Here is a 19,168-nt window from a genome sequence, read left to right on the forward strand (position 1 = left end):
CCTACACAATAGACCGAGCCAATCTATAACGGCCGCCCGCTGGCCACTCGACACAAAAAAACGACATAACACGACAGCTGGTGCAGAGCTAACAATAAAGTAGAATTTGGACGGACATTAACCATTATCTTAATTTTGATACGGCTTACAAAACAGCGTTAACTTCTGCGACATATGCGCTAGGGTGCAGGACGGGTGCAGGAATTAATATATCTACGTTATCTTGTTTGGAATTTGAGGTAAAAAATATACTGTAAGAAACCTCTAGTAAATATTTCTGATCAACAACTTCCTTCGCCTGCCATACGTAGGTATTTTTTTCTTTACGCCGCGTTGGTTTGTGGTAGTTTCTTTTCTCAGTTTGTTAATTAAAGTATTGTAATTAATATTATTAAACCTATCTATTCATTGAAATTACTTTCTGAAACTATGTTTAAGTATTTTTTGCATATCTCTATTAATTTTAGGTAGATCTTTGGTGATGATGGTTTTATTTTTAGTTTCATCTCCAGCCTGATTAATACATAATTTTACATAGTTTTTCTTATATTTTATTCCCTATATATTAAGTTGCTTCATTTTGGCAAATTTTAATATTTTCAAGAGTTTTTAAGTAGTCTTTATTTTTTTTTGTTTACCAAGTTATTGACAGAGTTTTTGTCTACTTATTTTAAAAACTCTTTACCACCAGATGATACAGGTTACAAAAAAATAGCAATGGTCTATGCAACTTGTTCAAATAAGTATATGTAAGAGACTTTATGAAATTACAATTGCACAATGCCCATAATATTATACCATTACAAATTAACGACAGCATGCCGGCTATCATGTGTCTCCAACCATTAAGATAAATCAGGCATTGTCAACTGGTACAACCACTTCGGGAGATATTGCCCGATGCTCAATCGTAAATCGAATCTTGTCAGTTCAGTAATACTGAAACCTAAACTGTCAGTTGTCGGTAGCCATCTATTATCAGCTATCTCTCTCTAATCATGACGTCGGTGGCCACTGACGTTGGGGACAGTGTGACGAAAAAAACTGGCAAGTTTGAACCTGTTGGCATGTTGTGTGTTCTGTAACTAGCAAACTGTCTGAAATAAATAATTGAAGCCTATTGCCTGCTTCCCTAGGTTGAAGTCTTTAGCTTCTCGGAAGGTCTTGGAAATGCTGGCTAGAAGTTCTATAATCTAAAGCCGTCTCTTTTTACATAACTAAGCCCTGTCCACTCCCTTATATTCGTCGAACCCTTTGGTCCAACCATATGCATCTTTGGCAACTTCGAGCTCTTTTGCCTGCATTTCTACCTTCCAACACTAATCTTGGGTATGAGAATTGTCTTCCTCTCTGTGAATGTCCAAAGAAAGCGAGCTTCCTTTGCATGCTGGTGGACATGGGTTCTTTCTCTTTGTGGGCCAATTCCAGTACCTTGATGTTTGGTGTTCCAGGTTATCTTGAACATTTTCCTGTAAATCTATATTTTGAAAGCTTGCAGGCGATTAGTTACTTCCTTTAGGAGAACCCAAGATTCACAACCATACAGGAGGGTGGACCAAGAGACGTTCTAAACAAGATTAGGGATAAACAGCTCAATCGGAACTTCCGAACGAAGATAAATAACTTAACTATAGGAACCCTTCGAGTAACCCTAAAACAGGTACAAAAACGAAACTTCGTTAGCGGCGCCGAGCACAAAGCATAGAGGCGATAACCATCGGCTTCTTAGAACCCACCTTCCTTGGGGGACCTGATATTTTGTCTCCATAGCTTTATTAGGGTTCCGTACCTCAAAAGGAAAAAAGGAACCCTTATAGGGTCACTTCGTTGTCTGTCTGTCAGTCGTGTCTGCCAAGACCCGTCAAGGAAATGAAAACGAATAGGGATCTAGATGATGCCTATGACTGTGTCCCTAAATCCTAACCCTAATCCTAAAACCTAAATCCACGCAGATTTAGGTTTTTAAAAATCCCCTGGGAACACATTGATTTTCCGGGGTAAAAAGTAGCCTATGTCCTTCCCCGGGACGTAAGCTGAGTCTCTACTCTCTACCTTTCATCAAAATCTGTTAAACTGTTGGACCGTGAAAAGCTAGCAGAGAGACAGAAAGACAGACAGACACACTTTTGGATTTATAATATTAGTATGAGTTTCTCGTAGGTCTAGAAATTGTTTGACAGATAGTAACGTCATAGGTATAGCACAGGTAAAGGGAAAATCCAAAAACCGTGAATTTGTGGTTACATCAGAAAAAAATATGTTTTATTTCTTATACGATGGTACAGAACCATTGGTGTGTAAGTCCGACTCGCACTTCGCCGGTTTTTTATTGTATTAACTGTTCACACTTCAAGGGTTTTCGTAAGAATGAGTTGTCAAGTTTACCTAGAACCTGATTGGTCGATAGCATCAAGCGATATTTTATTCAAATTTAGGAATTAGGGGAATTAGGAATTTTAGTTGGTTACGCGCGAGTGGTCTCAAATTAGGCGTATCTAAATAAATCGACACAGAATAAGCTCTTTTATAACTGTATATTGGCTGCACTTAGGTGTGTTCAGGGAATTCACGACATTGTTCCCCTAAATGCAATTTTAGTACTATATAGGACCACCAGACGCAGCGAGGGTGTTCCACCCTAATAGTAACATCCTAGCCCCTTTCCAATTTAAGTTTAATTAGAAACATTAATAAATAATTGGTAAAGTAAGCTCGACATTACTTACCTTATTAATATTTGATATAAAAAATTATAGATACAAGTGTAAGTAAGGTAAGTATAAGTACAATATGATTTTTATATTACACTAGCGACCCCCAAAGCTTCACTCGGTGAAAACAATATAAATCGCCTTATTCTCTATCCCGTGGGAATTTTTAAAAATCAGGCTTTATTTTTTATCTACTATGTAGAGAAACTTCCGTGCAAAATTTCAGCATTCTTGGTTCAAGGCCGTTGATGAGCGCTTTATGGTAAAATTATTACCCAAAAGTAGAAATTAATTATAACGTTTAGAAAATTTAGAATTTTTAGTATGAGCAAATGACACCAAAATAAAATTGTCATCGCTTGTTAGTGTGAGCTAAACTTTAAATATCTTTAATAGAGTCACAAAATATATATTTCGAGATAATAATCCAAAATATTTGCCGCCAAAAGCACCTAGCAAGGCCTTCCACGAACAAATCGTTTCCTTTAAAATCCCTAAACGCGATTCCTTTGACTCCATAAATTGAGATATCCTCGTATCTGGTTAGTATACATGTAAGTTATTGTCACCTTTTTTTGTCCCTTTTTAACACCAGGTAGAGATTTCGAGGTGTCGGCATATGGCCTTATAAATTGCTTTTCCTTGTGAAATGATTGATGAAATATTAAATTATTGTATGATAAACGCTTCGATGAATTTTTGGAAAAAGGTTTTTTTAACTTATCGACGATGATCTGAAAAAGTTTGATATTTTAATGCTTGGTAGCTCCTGCTCTTGGTTCGGATGTGTCAAACTAATACCTCGGGTTTTAGTGGGTCAATTTTTATCAAAATTGGAGCTGTAATTTTCTCTGGCTATACCTTCCTACTATGTTTTCGAACTGTAATTTTTGTCTAAATTAATCTAATGTTTTGCGTACACATAAATGGATGAACAAACTATTAAAGAAAGAATAGGGACGAGTTATGAGGTCTTTATATTTTCTACACAAATAAATATAATCGGGCTTCGTATTTTTCAATGATTGTGTAAAACAATGCAAATATAGCTCCGCTTGTATAAATTATACCTAACATATCCTCTTGGAAATATAATGTACATTATATTGATATAGTTGTAGAAGTACAAACGAAATACTCTTACAGTCTACACAATCAGTTTCACATAATATTCGGAATTTTTACTAAATAAATACAAAAGTGTGGTCCTTTGCATGGGTAGGTATAGTTAAATAGTAAAATAGGTCACTTTTCTATACTAATATTATAAAGAGGAAACCTTTGTATTTTTGTATGTTTGTATTGAATAGGCTCAAAAACTACTGGACCGATTTCAAAATTTCTTTTACCATTACTTAGAGGGATTCTTCCGAATCCGTATAGGCTATATTTTATCCCGGAAAATAGATAGGATTTTTCGTGGTAGTGTCCACCCGTGCGAAGTCGGGGCGGGTCGCTAGTCATTCCATAAAACCAAAAGAGCTCATATTTAAATAGATGAGGTTGTAGCATCATCTTGTAAGAAAAATATTACACAGAATATCATGTAGACCTCTAGAAATAATAGAGTCATTATGATACACAAAATGACTGTAAAAAATGTGTTCAGCAAATGAAGTAATCCAAGCGCGGCGCTTAAGTTAATGTATCAAGGGGTATTTAATGCGTAGGTATCATCAACGTAGTGGGAGTAATAATAGGTTGGTGTTAGCTTACCTAAGTGTTGAAACCTGAGTGTTGAACTATTTGTCTGGGTCTTCATAGTTAATGTGCCTCATGCATTGAAATAGACATAGGTATACAAATACGCTCGTAGGTGCTATAAAAAATGAACCAAAACCACTCGACCCACATTTTGGGATTTGCTTGCTTGATGGCTGGCTTTTCCTGCATGTTTAGCAGTGGGAGGGCGACGCATATCGCATGCTGCATGTTGCACCATACAAATTTGTCTGGTTTGGCGGATTATAACGCCTGCTTCTATACAACAGTTATTTTTTGTGCCGATTCGAAGCGCCCCACCAAGCGTACCGGGAATTATAATTGCCTCTGTGTCAAATCGCTTTTATTAAATAAAAATAGCGAGCAATTGAGCAGGCGTGTCACCTGATGTTAAGTGATTACCGCCGTCCATGAACATGTACAGTACCAGAGGAAACTTTTTTTTTCTTTAGAGGTACCTTTGCGTTGCCGGCCTTTCTGGAATTCGTTTATCTGCCCCTTGAATAACCCCATGTTGTAATCTAATAGGAAGGGAGAAGGGAGTTAATTCCACAGCTTTCATGTTCGTGAAAAAATGGGTCTGGTCTAAATGGGCGGTCGAAGTGCACTAGGCACCTAGATGGTAAGGGTGATTCGTCTTCATGTTGACACCATATATTGACAGATGTCTCATCATTAATATTTAGTTCCGAATACACTCACAAGACGCTCACTGCTGCTATCAGCACCAAAAATGACGAAAATCAAGTTTCATAAAAGGTTAGAAAACATTTTGTTCTCAGTATACTAACATATTATTCTTTTGTTCAAACGCAATTAATAAAAATGAAGTAGGTATTATTCGCGAAACCAATTATAGTTTTCCCAGGCTTCATGCTGAAGATATCTCAAGTATTTTTACTGCAACAGTTAACTTTAACGATACACTGTGACTAGACGGGCAAGCTCTTTTATTTTTAAGTGCACTTTGTTTCAAGCCTATTTCCAGGTCTTGCTACTTACGGAGATTAAACAATGGCATGCAACTTTAGTGATTACAGCGTAATACATCCTTGTTTTTAACCCCCGACCCAAAAAGAGGGGTGTTATAATAAGTTTGACGTGTGTAGGTATCTGTGTATCTGTGTCTCTGTGTATCTGTCTGTGGCATCGTAGTGCCTAAACGAATGAACCGATTTTAATTTAGTTTTTTTGTTTGAAAGATGGGGCTTGATCGAGAGTGTTCTTAGCCATAATTCAAGAAAATCGGTTCAGCCGTTTGAAAGTTATCAGCTCTTTTCTAGTTACTGTAACCTTCACTGGTCGGGGGTGTTATAAATTTTTAATTTAGGTACACTTGTTATATGATGTTCGGAAGAGTATCTACTTGTTTATTATTTTGAAGCTATGTTTTAAGTTACAATTTTACTGTAGGGTCATCAGACCTTTGGAAATCTAATATTATCATCCGACTAATATTATGGTGAAAGTGTGTTTCTTTGTTGGTTTTTCCGTCAATCACTCTGCAACCGAGCAATCCTTTTTGCATAATACACAGGCTAATTAAAGACCTAGAGAGTGACATTGGCTACTTTCATTTCGAAAAATTAAAGAATCGAAGTTTAGCAAAAAGATTACAGAATTTCTATAATATGCTCGTTTGCTTGCAATTAAAAAAAAATGCCATCGTATTCAATCCCATTTGCAGTAAAGTGGTCATACCTAGGCCGCGACCAATAGGTATACTTTACTTATTAATACAATATACAACTTACTTTTAGTTTCGGTATATTAGAAAAAACCTTATATTATTTTTATGTTATTGGCCGAAAAGAGAATAAAATTGTATTAAATGCTGTTCAAAGAAAAATATAAGTTATCTATAAAAAGACATTCCATTAATGTAACTAAAAAATTCTAACAAAATACAATGTCCACTTGAAAAATAAAACACGCGTCCAGTAGCTTAGAAAGTTCCCAAGTCATCTTCACAAGTGGGGGCAAAGTTTTACGATCTCCAGGGAAAAAATTAACAACTCTTTTTTTTTTGGGTCATTGTGTAGTTTGAAGTTTTGAACACGAGGATTTTAAGTTTTTAACACCATATGCTTGGCGCCGGTTAAACAAACTTAGGTTAGGCGCCGTGACGCCATCGTTTAGTTTAGTCCCTCCATATGCGCTTTATGGACTGAAGATAACCTTTCAACGGCCATCAAAGCAATATGGTTTATAACTTAACATTTTATAACCTTCACAATATTTCAGGGATTTAAATTTGGCCCTGCGCCTAATCTTTCGCCATCAGGCTATGAGAATGAAGGAATAGAGAGTTCGCGTCTATATTGTCTCTTGCGTAGTTAGCTGATTGGCCATCCCGGTTTTTTTTTTCCTTTTGAGGTGCGGGACAGTAACCAATCAAGGTAACAACTTGAGCCAACTTTGCTTTACTTTGGTAATCATTTATCCTATAGGTCTTAACGTTTAATTATCAATTGTAGCACATCTCCCTCGCCAAAATTACTATACAGTTAAACTGACTACAAAACCAAAATAGGTCACGTCTATTGACCAGCTTTTAACTTAATTACAAATCTAATATTATATTTTTCAACACATTATTGTGACGAAAATTTGTTCACATGGGTCATTAAGACCGTGCAAAGTATAAATACGTATAAATCGTTTATTGTGGCAAAATCGCCATCGGCCTTTTGTCGTTCGCTCTATTTGTTGATTTAATATTTTGTATAGACGGTATAACCAAAAAAGCTATAGAAATAATCGAAACATGAACGGTGGGGTAGGTCCGACCATCTGTCGCCCGGGGCAGGGGTTTGGTCAGAATCCATTTGTGTATTGATGGCGTTTTCGTGTTACGGTTTCATAAATTTTTTGCATACAAAATTTTCATTTAGGTGTATTGCAGGGAACGAAATAGGTTTGAGACTTAATAGTTTTAATTTGTTAAACACACGGACAATTCTAGTTGTTCTCTTGTTTGTTTATAATAAACTGATAAACCTAATTACATAGAAAAGAATAGGCAAAAAGAAAAATGGAAAAAACAATATATAGATAGACTAATTTAGTTATTTTTGTATAACAGAAATTAGTAATGAATCAATTCATTTTAAGTAAGTATGGCAAGAATGTGGAGTAAATAATCATCGTTGAAAAAAATCACACTAATATTATAAAGGAGAAAGTTTGTATGTGTGTGTGTGTGTGTGTGTGTGTATGTTTGTTACTCCTTCACGCAAAAACTACTGGACGGATTGGGCTGAAATTTAGAATGGACATAGATTATACCCTGGATTAGCACATAGGCTACTTTTTATCCCGGAAAATCAAAGAGTTCCCACGGGAATTTTAAAAAACCTACATCCACGCGAACGAAGTCGCGGGTATCAGCTAGTAATGATATAAACTGGGTAGCCCAAGGAATTAAGCAAAGCAATTAACAGAGCGCATTTTTTTCACACAAACAAAAAAAAACAAGTTACAGCACAGTTACGGAACTACTAAACTACATCGTCGCATAGTTCAAAATTGTATTTGCGAAAAAGTAATAGAGGCCCGGGTACAGCGCGACCACAAACATATGTCACAAAAACTGGTGGCCCAACGTGGTCTCAACAAATCTGACCGAACACGCTTGAATAAAACATCGCACCCCAGCATATGGCATCCGAAACTATAGAAAAAAACATCCACGGAAATTTATAACACGTCAAATCTTCAGAGAAATGGTTTCCTCTAGATAAAGACGTTATTTTTATATAAAATTAATTGTGCAGAGTCTTTCGACGCATCTGCCGGTGCTTTTGTCCTTTTTTTATACGGTCGACTCCAAAGGTGCAGGTCGAATACCATCGCTTATAAATAATGTAAGGTGACCTTGTGTATCCGATTCGCTCATTAAAATTCCCGTAATCGATACCCGTACTGTCGATAATTATTCGAATACCTAATTCCTATACACAATGTTAATCTGAAGCCTTTCCTCGTGTTACCAATACCGAACATCGTAAACCCCTCGATAATGAACGTCTCAAAAGCGAATACTTATATTACATTTCAATTACCATATAAAATGTACCGAGCCACGATCCAAGGCAACTTCTTCCCGATAATCATCTAATCAGAGATCATTCAATAACTTTTATTTCAAGCCTCTACGAGAATTATCGTACATCCCATATGGAGCTCTAACGGTCCGTGGATAAGGATTAAATTGCCTCGAACTGATTTATAGGTTCCGAGCGGAATCTCTTGTTTTATCTTTAAAGGATTCTACATCGTCTATTTCTAACGCGTCATGTGTAGACGGAATCGTACGAAGGAATCTCATCTCAATTGCTTTTCCATTTAGGTCTATTTTCAAATGGCGCACTTTATTATTCAATGACGTTCTTATTTCCTAGAGGCACGTTGGAAACGTCAATGAGTGTACGTAATCGAGATTCGAAACGAAACGCAAAACGATGTAGCTCGAGTTGTCGATGCCATTGCAGTTCAAAAAGTTGCCGCACGAGAAAATAAAAATGCGACTGTTACGTGCGCGGCGGTACATTTCGCTTTTTTTTTGTTTCTTTATCACGAAATGGGCCCGCAGTCCGTACCTCATTTAACTCTATTGTTTAGAGGGAATTAAATGCATTTTTCGTGTGCGCACAAAGCGGTGCGCCGGCGATATTTCGATTCACTCCTTCCCCTGATAGTCGTAAAGGTTTAAAAACTTTACAACTTAATTACCAACATATGTTAAAGCGGGCTGACACGATTTACAATGGCACCTTTGTGGCGCAATAAATTGTGGTGGAGACAGTAAAGTTATTCGCGGGCTGGACAAAAAACGGAGCAAGAAAACAAAGCGCATAATGAATTAAACAACATAATGAGTCGTCGATTTGGGTTCGGGAAACGTGGACACCTGCGCCGGGACTGAGGCGTCTTCATTAAAACGAGAGAGATCACGGCGAGACGCACAGGTGCGGTTTGATTGGAGGTTGCGAGTTAATAAACCGCTAGTTAAACGTATACTGCAATATTGTATTTAATAGGCTGTGGGCTGTGGCGGTATATCAAAGCTTTCCGTTTGTTCTAGAGCGTTTTAAAATGTTGTGGTTTATAATATAGAAGACATGCTCTTTTACTAGTGATAATAACGATAAATAATTGATTTATTTTTATCACGCTTACTTCGGTTCATTTGCTTTTCCTCTTTTATCTAAATTGTGCGTGAAACGTGCACTCTTTTATTAGGTAGGTACCTAAATTGCTGTAAGTCTTGAATTAGTACAAAAAAATCTATTTTAATAACACCCCACGCTTTCCAAAAATTACACCTGTTAATAATCTTATCAGTTATTAATGTAGAAAAATTGTGGTTACTAATACGTAAAAATTCCTGTTGTGGACATTATCTTAATACAGTTCCAATCCAGTTATGTAGGTATTCCAGACCAGTAAATAGCTATTCTTAACTGACTGACTGACGGACGGAGGTTAACGCTGCGTCGCTATCCTCCAAATTCCGCTTTTAGTCTAAAATAGTCACTAAATTCAGTGCTCTGTAATATAAACCCACTTTTACTGACAGAATAGTATTTTAAATCAGAAATATTTTCCAAGTAACAGACAAAAAGCTTTATACAGCTACAAACTCTATATTTTCATTGACTCCAATTTCCCTACTTAGTGTAAAGTTACTTAGACTAAAGTTTCAAAAACGATCTCCGGTTTCAGATTAACCTGGTCCGTCAAGCTGCGATCCTGGTAATTGTTTCGTTCACGCGTTGACAGGCACCCCGGGACGCGCCGATTGGCGGGAATCTCCCAAGATGGCGGGCGACCTCGTCTGACCCATCCGTCAAGCGAAGATGGAACATCTGTTTTAGCTACAGACTGTGGAATTATATAGACAGAGATTCAAACAAACTGTTCATTAATATGAAGCATTATGAAAGGCAATCCCAAAACTTGTGTGTAATTTGCGAGTCAGAAAATGTAACACAATTTAATTTCTTATTAAACTAGCTGATACCCGCGACTTCGTTCGCGTGGATGTAGGTTTTTTAAAATTCCCGTGGAACTTTTTGATTTTCCGGGATAAAAAGTAGCCTATGTGCTAATCCAGGGTATAATCTATCTCTATTCTAAATTTCAGCCCAATCCGTCCAGTAGTTTTTGCGTGAAAGAGTAACAAACAAGAGTACAAACTTTCTCCTTTATAATATTAGTGTGATTTTAATAAACTTTTGCTAAATGCGCATTCTGTCTAAGATCTGGAGGAATATTTTCAAACCTTACTACCTACTTGAAAATTGTGCGCTGCACTTTTGAATGTCATACAAACTGAATGCACTTTTATAAAATTGTTTGTTGCTAGGGCTCTACCAATTTTTTTCTTTAGTTTTTAGTAAAGCAGGACCGTTATAGTTGTATGCGTACTGCAGAATAAATGAACGCCTCTCTGTGGCTGACTTTTCTAAACAAGCTTCACATTATTCTGTTGGCTCCTGATTAACAGTCTATCTTTTCTAAGTAGTCTGAGATAAAAACATGTCGTATATGTTAATAAATGATGCCGCACACAAAATTTAATTTAGAACAGTTTTTGGCGAAAGAGATTTCTCGTTGACAAGCCTTGGGTTGGATTTATGAGAGATTTAGGGAATTTGTGGGTTCAGCGCAAAAAGTTTCAGCAAAATTCAGTTAATTGCGCTGATTTATGTGCGATGATTGTCTGATGTGGTGGTTTTGGTAAACATTTATATTTATAAGGTCGCTGTTGCCAAAAAATACGGTAATAAAATAAGCTGAAGCAGAAATATGGAGTCGCGAGAGGCGTCCAAATTGCCGTTTAATCCTGAAAGGATTTTCTATAATAATGTACAAACTTTTAAACAAAATTAACACTGGCTAAGGGCACTATATTGTATCTTTTAAAGTAATATTTATTAGATAATGGCAGTGCAATTGCCATTTATTATTATACCTGAGAATTTTATTGATTCGACTGTTGATTCGACTGTTGTTCTATTGATTCGAGATGTTTTTAAGTTAGAAAAAAAACCAAAATCATGTTTTCAAACCATATAATAATCAGCCGAAAATCATGTATGTTTTTGAACCTTAAAATAATCAGAAGATTTTATTTTATGACAAAATATAGAAAGATTAAAAACACATCGTTTTTTAAATATAACGATCTATGTTTTTAAAATAGGTAATTTGATTGAAGAATATTCGAAGTCATAATATATGTACCTATATTTTGTTTTCCAATTAATATGCTATTTTCATTGCAAACTTTAGGTATTGCACCTAAATGATATTATGGTTTCAGTATTAGCACAGACTTCGGTTACTTTTATAAATAAAGTTATTACAATCAAGTATAATATGCGTCAAGTCAACATGCCAATAGGGGTATGAGGCGGAAGACGCCTCAGATACCCGCACGCCACCCGCCCTATCCTACACCGGGGCGTCTCCACCCCGATTGCCATGTCAGCCAGTCGCCAACTATAGGCACAACAGGAAAAGCACAACAAGTCCCAACTCCCAACAAAGATTGCCCGCAAAAATAAAAGTAAGAAATTCAGGATTATCACGAAACACGCTAATGACTGTTGTAAACAGGGCAGAATGATGGACGGTGGAGGCGGCATACTATGACCCTTATAATTAAGGCACGAAAGACTTGCCAGGCGACGACGGAGACCGTTTGTTCAACGCAAACAAAGTTTCTTTCTTTCTTCCTCTGATGTACAATCAAAGTTGTACCGCATATTTCTTCGCGTATTTCGGGAGCGAAAAGGAAATTGCTAGCCTCGGGCGTTGATAGGGTTGTCAAGTTCTGGAAAATGGCGAAAGCTCAGGTGAAAGCTCACAAAAAGGCACTGAGTTTATCAAATAAGTCCAAATGCGTAGAAATGAACTAAAGCGTTGCACTAAGGTGCAGCATAAAGCAAAACGTAAGTCTAAGTCTATAACGACGTTTATGTTTTGATTTTTGGCCCATATTAACTAAAAGAGGAAAGATAAAGATAAATACAACACACAAGCACCATTAAGGTGTAGTTAGAAGTTTTTTTAAATAAAAATATGAAAATAGCTAAAAATTATTATAAAATGATTTCATTTAATTGTATTTTATAATACTTATTTTCTGCTGATCTGCCTTATCGACCATAGAGAAGAAGATGAAAATCCTTTATTGAAGTCTGTTAGCAAACATTGATAGCAAAATTGATAGAAAAAAAATATCGTTGATAATAATAGTTTGGGTCCAATCATACAAAAGAACTAGGTATAACTTTTCGGTTATAGTTTTTTATTCTTTTGGAAATTCTGGAAGTGTCGACAACCCTATCCCCTTGTACCGGCCGTTATATTCTTTTTATATTAACGTAATCTTGGTCGCTTAGATTTTTTTAAATCATGCTGCCCTTTATCGTGCCTTCATAGTCACCGTCACAGGATCTTTAAAGTGGCAATCCTATTATGGATCTTGTCGTCAATTCTCTTGTATTATATCCTTGTTTTTAATAAAAACAAAATTTGACTTCCACGTTTTTATACAAAGAAGTAATCTCCTTTTCAGCTTTCCTCCTTCTAACTCTTCTATTAATTATCTTCTTATTTAAGACGCAGATACTAGAGAAGGTAGTCTTAAAAACCGTTGAAATAATATGGCTAACTTTAAAAGTTTTAGAACAGTAGATTTTTAAAGCCAAAATTGTTTCGTGATTAGCTTTTACCCATGATATCGGTGTATAGATTTAGGTATTAAAACATTCCGTTGAAATTAACCCTTTTTATCAGAACCTACATTCACAAGACATGACGATATGCCCCACACATATTAAATAGTTACTAATATAAATCAAACAAAAAAAATTAACATGGCTAGTTTAGCCTGTGAATTTTTGATTAAAAATAATACAAAAGTATATAAAACTAGCTGATGCCCGCGACTTCGTTCACGTGGATGAAGGTTTTTTAAAAATCCCGTGGGAACTCTTTGATTTTCCGGGAAAAAATGCCTATGTGCTAATCCAGGGTATTATTATTAAGCCTTTATTTATTTATTCCTTATCTTACAAATTTTTCCTCATGTATAATCTTAACTATTACAAATTTAGTTTCTTAACCTAATTAATGTTAGTATAATATGCTAGTGTTAGTCTATATACATTTATTTTATCGATAAGGATCCCTCATTGGGTATAGGCCTCCCCCAGTTTCTGCCATTTAACTCTATCCTTTGCATTTTTTATCCAGTTTTTACCCGCTATGGGTATTAAATCATCACACCAGCGTGACCTTGGTCTTCCCACTCGTCTTTTTCCTGCAGGACCAGGCCATGTTGTAGTTGCGAGTGTCCATCTTTGATCAGTCGTTCTAGCAAGGTGTCCTGTCCATCTCCATTTCAACTGTAATGCTCGTTGCAATGCATCGGTCAGTTTCGTCTTTTTTCTTATGTTTTTGTTTGTGACTTTATGCAGCCTGCGTAACTTTAAAATGCTTCTCTCCATAGCTCTTTGGCAAACGGCTACCTTCTGCTTAATTTTGTTGGTGTAGACCCAGGTTTGACTGGCGTAAGTTAGCGTAGGGAGTATGCATGTATCCATTATAATTCTTTTTATATGCATACTGTAGTCTCCTTTCATAATCTCTTTTTGCGCCCAGTATTTGTTCCAACTTAATGTAATTCTTCTATCTACTTCTTCTTCTGTATGTAGTTCGCTAAATGAGACTTGCTTTCCCAAGTATATGTAGGAATTTACGTATTCGATTTCTGTGTTGTTTAAATATATTTGTTTGTGGTAACTGTTAGTCATAATTTTAGTTTTATTTGTATTCATATGAAGACCGACTTTTTTACTTTCTGTATCTAAGGATTGTATCATTTTTTCAAGATTGTTACTATTTTCTGCAAAAAGGGCGATGTCGTCTGCGAACCGTAGATGACTTAGGTAGCGTTTTGAAATTTTGATACCTTCGTGTGTCCAGTCTAGTTTTTTGAATATGTCCTCCAATACTGCAATGAACAACTTTGGAGACAACGGGTCTCCTTGTCTGACTCCTCTCCTAATTTGAATTACATTGCCTCTGGTCTCTAGTTTGATTCTACTGGTACTGTTATTGTAGATTGCTTTGAGTATGTCAATATATTTTCTGTGTATTTGACATTCAATTAATGCTCTCCAAATTGAGTCATGAGAGATAGTATCGAACGCCTTGGTGTAATCGATAAAGGCGATATAGAGGGTTTTGTTAAATTCTTTGTATTTTTCGATGACTTGTTCCATTGCGTGTATGTGGTCTATTGTACAGAAACCCGTCCGAAATCCAGCTTGCTCAATTGGTTGGTATTTATCGATTTGAGGGCCAATTCTGTTCAATAGAACACTGGTGAACAGTTTGTAAATGCTCGAAAGAAGACTGATTGGTCGGTAATTGGATATGTCCATCGGATCGCCTTTTTTATACAGTAATATTATGTCCGATGAGGTCCATTGTTCGGGAACGGTTCCAGTATTTAAGACCATATTAAATAAGTGAGCTATTGGTGTTGCTAATTGATAAGCTGCAATTTTTAATAGCTCATTAGGTATATTATCGGGTCCTGTGCTTTTTTCCGTCTTCAGTGTTTTGATACATTTTATTATTTCGATTTCATCTATTGGTTTTAATTCGTCCTCTATATAGTCTCTTTCCATTTCTATTCCCGTATTTTGTATTTCTGGTAGTACCATATAAAGTTGTCTATAAAAGTCGGTAGCGCAATCCAGTAGTTCTTTTCTTGTCCTTGTTTCTCTTTTACCTGCTTTTAGAGTCTGAATCCAGTCTTTATGTGTATTTAGTTCTTTCATAGCCTTCTTGCAGCTTCTAAATTTATTTACATTCTTTACTATTGTTGACTGTCTATATTTTTCATAGTCGTTTCGGATTGCTTTATTTGTCCTTTTGAATGATTCACTTAATTGACGTCGCGCGTCTCTATCTTTATCTGCACTTTTTATAAGTTCGGAGCGCTGTTTTATGAGCTTTTTGGTTTCTTCACTTAGAATGTCATCTTTGTTCTTACTCTGAATGTTGTTGGCTTCTAAACTATTTTTAATTGATGTCTCTAATATGTTGTAGTAGATTTGAATAGCATTTGCATCATACGTTCTGTTGAAGGAATCTAGTTCTTTAAGATTTGTTTCTAGGTTTGTGATATATAATTGGATTTCTGATTCGCTCTTTGGTATGTATATAGAAGATTTGTAAGTTTTCCTACTCTTTTTTAAATGTTTTATTTCTAAAGTGACTCTCACTAATCGGTGGTCAGATGGAAAATCAAATTTACTAAGTACCTCGATATTTGTGACGTATTTCAGTAAGTTAGTCAAAACGTAATCTATTTCGTTTTTAATTTTTCGGTCTGGAGAGATCCAAGTCCATCGTCTATTTGCCTTTTTGTTGAAATAGGTGTTAACAATGGCTAGCTTATATTCGTAGGCGTATGAAATTAAAATTTCACCTTTTTTATTTCTTACTCCGTAGCCATATCTGCCCATTATTAGCTTTTCACTACTCTTTGGTTGACCAATTTTGGCATTGAAATCGCCAATCACTATAACATTTTTATCTGCAATTTCATGTGCTTTTTCTAAAGTTTTGTAAAAGTGGAGTATGTCCTCTTCAGTTGACGAATCTGTTGGGGCGTATACTTGTATAATAGAAATAGGTAGAAAGTTAAATTTTAACTGTAGGAGTGCTACTCTTTCTGAGAGGCCAGAGAAATTAATAATATTCTTCTTATATTCTTTTTTCACTATAAATCCTACTCCGTGTGATCCTGGATGTTCTCCCTTATAGAATAGAATAAAGTCTGTATGTTCTTCTATACCACACCCTTCGCGTCTTACTTCAGCAAGGCCTATTATATCGAAGTTAATTTTTCGTAAGGCAAGTTTTAGTTCTAGGAGTCTCTCCGGAGAAGCGAGAGATCTAGCATTGTATGTGCAAATTTTTAATGTTTTGAGTTGAAATGATGTAGATGAAACTGGGGGGTTTGGGTCGTACTCCTCCGCGGTGACCAACCATGTTGGAGGAGGGGGAGGGTCCTTAGATGATAATTGCTATTCTGCTGCGCCACTATTATAGGATGCTACTGTGGATTCTGGGGTAATGTTTTTCTCATTTTTATTTGGTGTATGTTTGTTGGCCCAGTAAGATGTCAAGATATTCTTTTTTTGTACTTGGGTCGTATCTTTGGTTTTTCTTATAGATCCGCTATTATTTTCAGGAGACGTTTCAGGAAAATTACGTTTGTTTCCTCTGTTTGTGTTGTTTTTTGTCTCTTTTTGTGGAAGGATAATCATTTTATCATATTTAATTATCACTTTTTTTCCTTTTTCTCTCTGTTCTTTCGCTTTTTCTCGAAGTTTTTTTCTAATTTCTAAAATTTTCGGCGGGTAGTCTTCTTTTATGTAATAGTTCACCTTTTCTAGTATTTTTTTCTTTCGTAAGATTTCAATTTTTCTTTTTAGTGTAGAAAGTGTTACAATAATCGGTCTAGCCTTTTCGCCTTTTTTACCCAGTCTTCTCGATGATTGTATTTCCAAACTCGTACAATCTATCTTCATTATATCGTGGAATATTACGAGAATCTTGTTGTGCAAGTCGTCGTAGTTTTGCTCTTTTTCCTCTACGCCGAAAATGACAATATTTCTTTCTCTGGCTTGTTTCTCAAGATAGTCAAGTCTCTGTTCCTGCGAACTAACCGTAATCTGTAGGTTTTGCAGTTTACTTTGAACTTCATCGAATTTCTCGTTTATTTTATTAATAAGGTTAGTTTCGCTCTTTCGGACACTCTCTTTTGTTTCGTTGATGTCCTCTTGAATATTTTTTAGTCGCTGTAATATTTCCAGGGTATAATCTATCTCAATTCTAAATTTCAGCCAAATCCGTCCAGTAGTTTTTGCGTGAAGGAGTAACAAACATACACACACACACACACATACAAACTTTCGCCTTTATAATATTATAGTGTGATTCCATATACTTAGGTAGTTCTTAAAAAGCAGCACTGTGGCAGACTGATAGACAAGGCGCATCCTAAACCGTAGAACCTATCCAAGAGGACGAAGTCACGGTAATAAGCTAGTTAATAATAATACCAACAACAAGATGGAGAGATACACGATTAAAACATCAACGAGCCATAATAAATTATTGCAGCGGAAATCGCTTTGATTGAGAAACAAAACCTCAATTCACTTGTCTTCCGCTTATGCAGATGTCAAAAGTAAATTAATTGCCTCGAGATGTTTTGCAATACGTCGATAGTCGATATAAACAATAAAACTACAAAGTTACTAGCTGATGCCCGCGACTTCGATCCCGTGGATTTAGGTTTTTAAAAACCCCGTGGGAACTCATTGATTTTACGAGCTAAAAAGTAGTCTATGTGTTAATCCAGGGTTTGAATTTACCTCCTTTACAAAGGAGGTTGGCGAATTTGGATCCAGCATTTTTAAAAACCGTTCAGATTCAGAAATCATTTAATTTTAATAATATTTTTAGAGTATTTTTCTGTGTAAGCTTGATACTTTTAGAAGATGGGGATCAAAAATATAATTATTCACAAGCACACATTACAAATAACCGTTACATGGCAATTCAAGTGAATATATTTTTTCTCCCAACTTTATTTGATAGACTTTGATGAAGTTTTTTGTTAGACTGGTTTACTATAACAAGCATGAGAAGTTTGATTCGTGAACGTGGGCTTGAGGCTCACGGTTCCGTTAGATTGGGTCTGAAACTCTATGGAATTCGCCAATCTCCTTTCAGATCCGTCCAGTAGTTTTTGCGTGATTGAGTAACAAACATCCAAACATCCACACTTTCACATTTATTAGTATATTAATATTAGTAGGATTAGGATTAGGATTACGATTGTTTATTCACATTGCTTTTACTATCAATATTTCTATTTTAAACTGCGCGTACGTAACATCTAAAATTTATAACTTAGACGTTGAAGTAAAATATGTACTTTAAAACATGGTTTTACGATTTTCGCTGGCCCATAAAATTGACTTTAATATTTACCGGTGACTCAAAGGTGCGCGCAATAATCATTCGGGTATGCAGCTTTTTACCCGACTGCTGCAAAGCCAAAAGGAAGAGTTATGATTTTAGCAGTCTATGTATGTATGTATGTGTGTGTGTACGTTTGTATCCAGATTCTGTGTGTTCCACCATAGAGCCTAAACTACTGGGTCGATTTTGATGAATGACGTGTCAATTGTTTCGTTGTAAAGGTTCGGGTGACATAGGCTACATTTTATACGAAAAAATTGACCTAACGGTATATTACATGAAAAAAGTGGGGGTCTCCAAATTTTTTTTGCTATTGTATCGAGTGGGGTGTCAAATGAAAGAGGAGATTTTGAGTTCATAAATATAAATGTACTACAACATTAAAATATAACAAGCGACAGAAAAACAATTTCACTATAATATTTCAGCATTTACTAAGACGATCGCAGTTGGGTTTTAGTTTTCATCTTTATGCTCCAAGAACTTGTACTTAGGAAGGCCATATTTTCGTGCAATTGATAATGAAATCAATGTCGTGAAACTAATTTCGTAATGTAATTCCGCGTAAGGTATGAACTTAAAATCTGTTCATCTCAAATCAATTACTCTTATCTTTACTCTGTATTTTTATTTCAATCAGTTTTATA

The 19,168-nt window shown here is 35.8% G+C and overlaps 1 protein-coding gene and 1 long non-coding RNA gene across 6 annotated transcripts in view; one reads left to right on the plus strand and one right to left on the minus strand.

Moving 5' to 3' along the window:
* LOC123874806 overlaps positions 1-19,168 on the minus strand; it is a 237,826-nt gene that overhangs the window by 92,639 nt on the left and 126,019 nt on the right. The window lies entirely within an intron of this gene.
* On the plus strand, positions 1,038-18,299 carry LOC123874833. Its single transcript, XR_006798017.1, has 3 exons — positions 1,038-1,051; positions 9,134-9,141; positions 17,922-18,299. It is a non-coding gene; the product is annotated as an uncharacterized LOC123874833 (long non-coding RNA).

This window comes from Maniola jurtina, chromosome 19, assembly GCF_905333055.1.
Source record: "Maniola jurtina chromosome 19, ilManJurt1.1, whole genome shotgun sequence".
NCBI lineage: Eukaryota > Metazoa > Arthropoda > Insecta > Lepidoptera > Nymphalidae > Maniola > Maniola jurtina.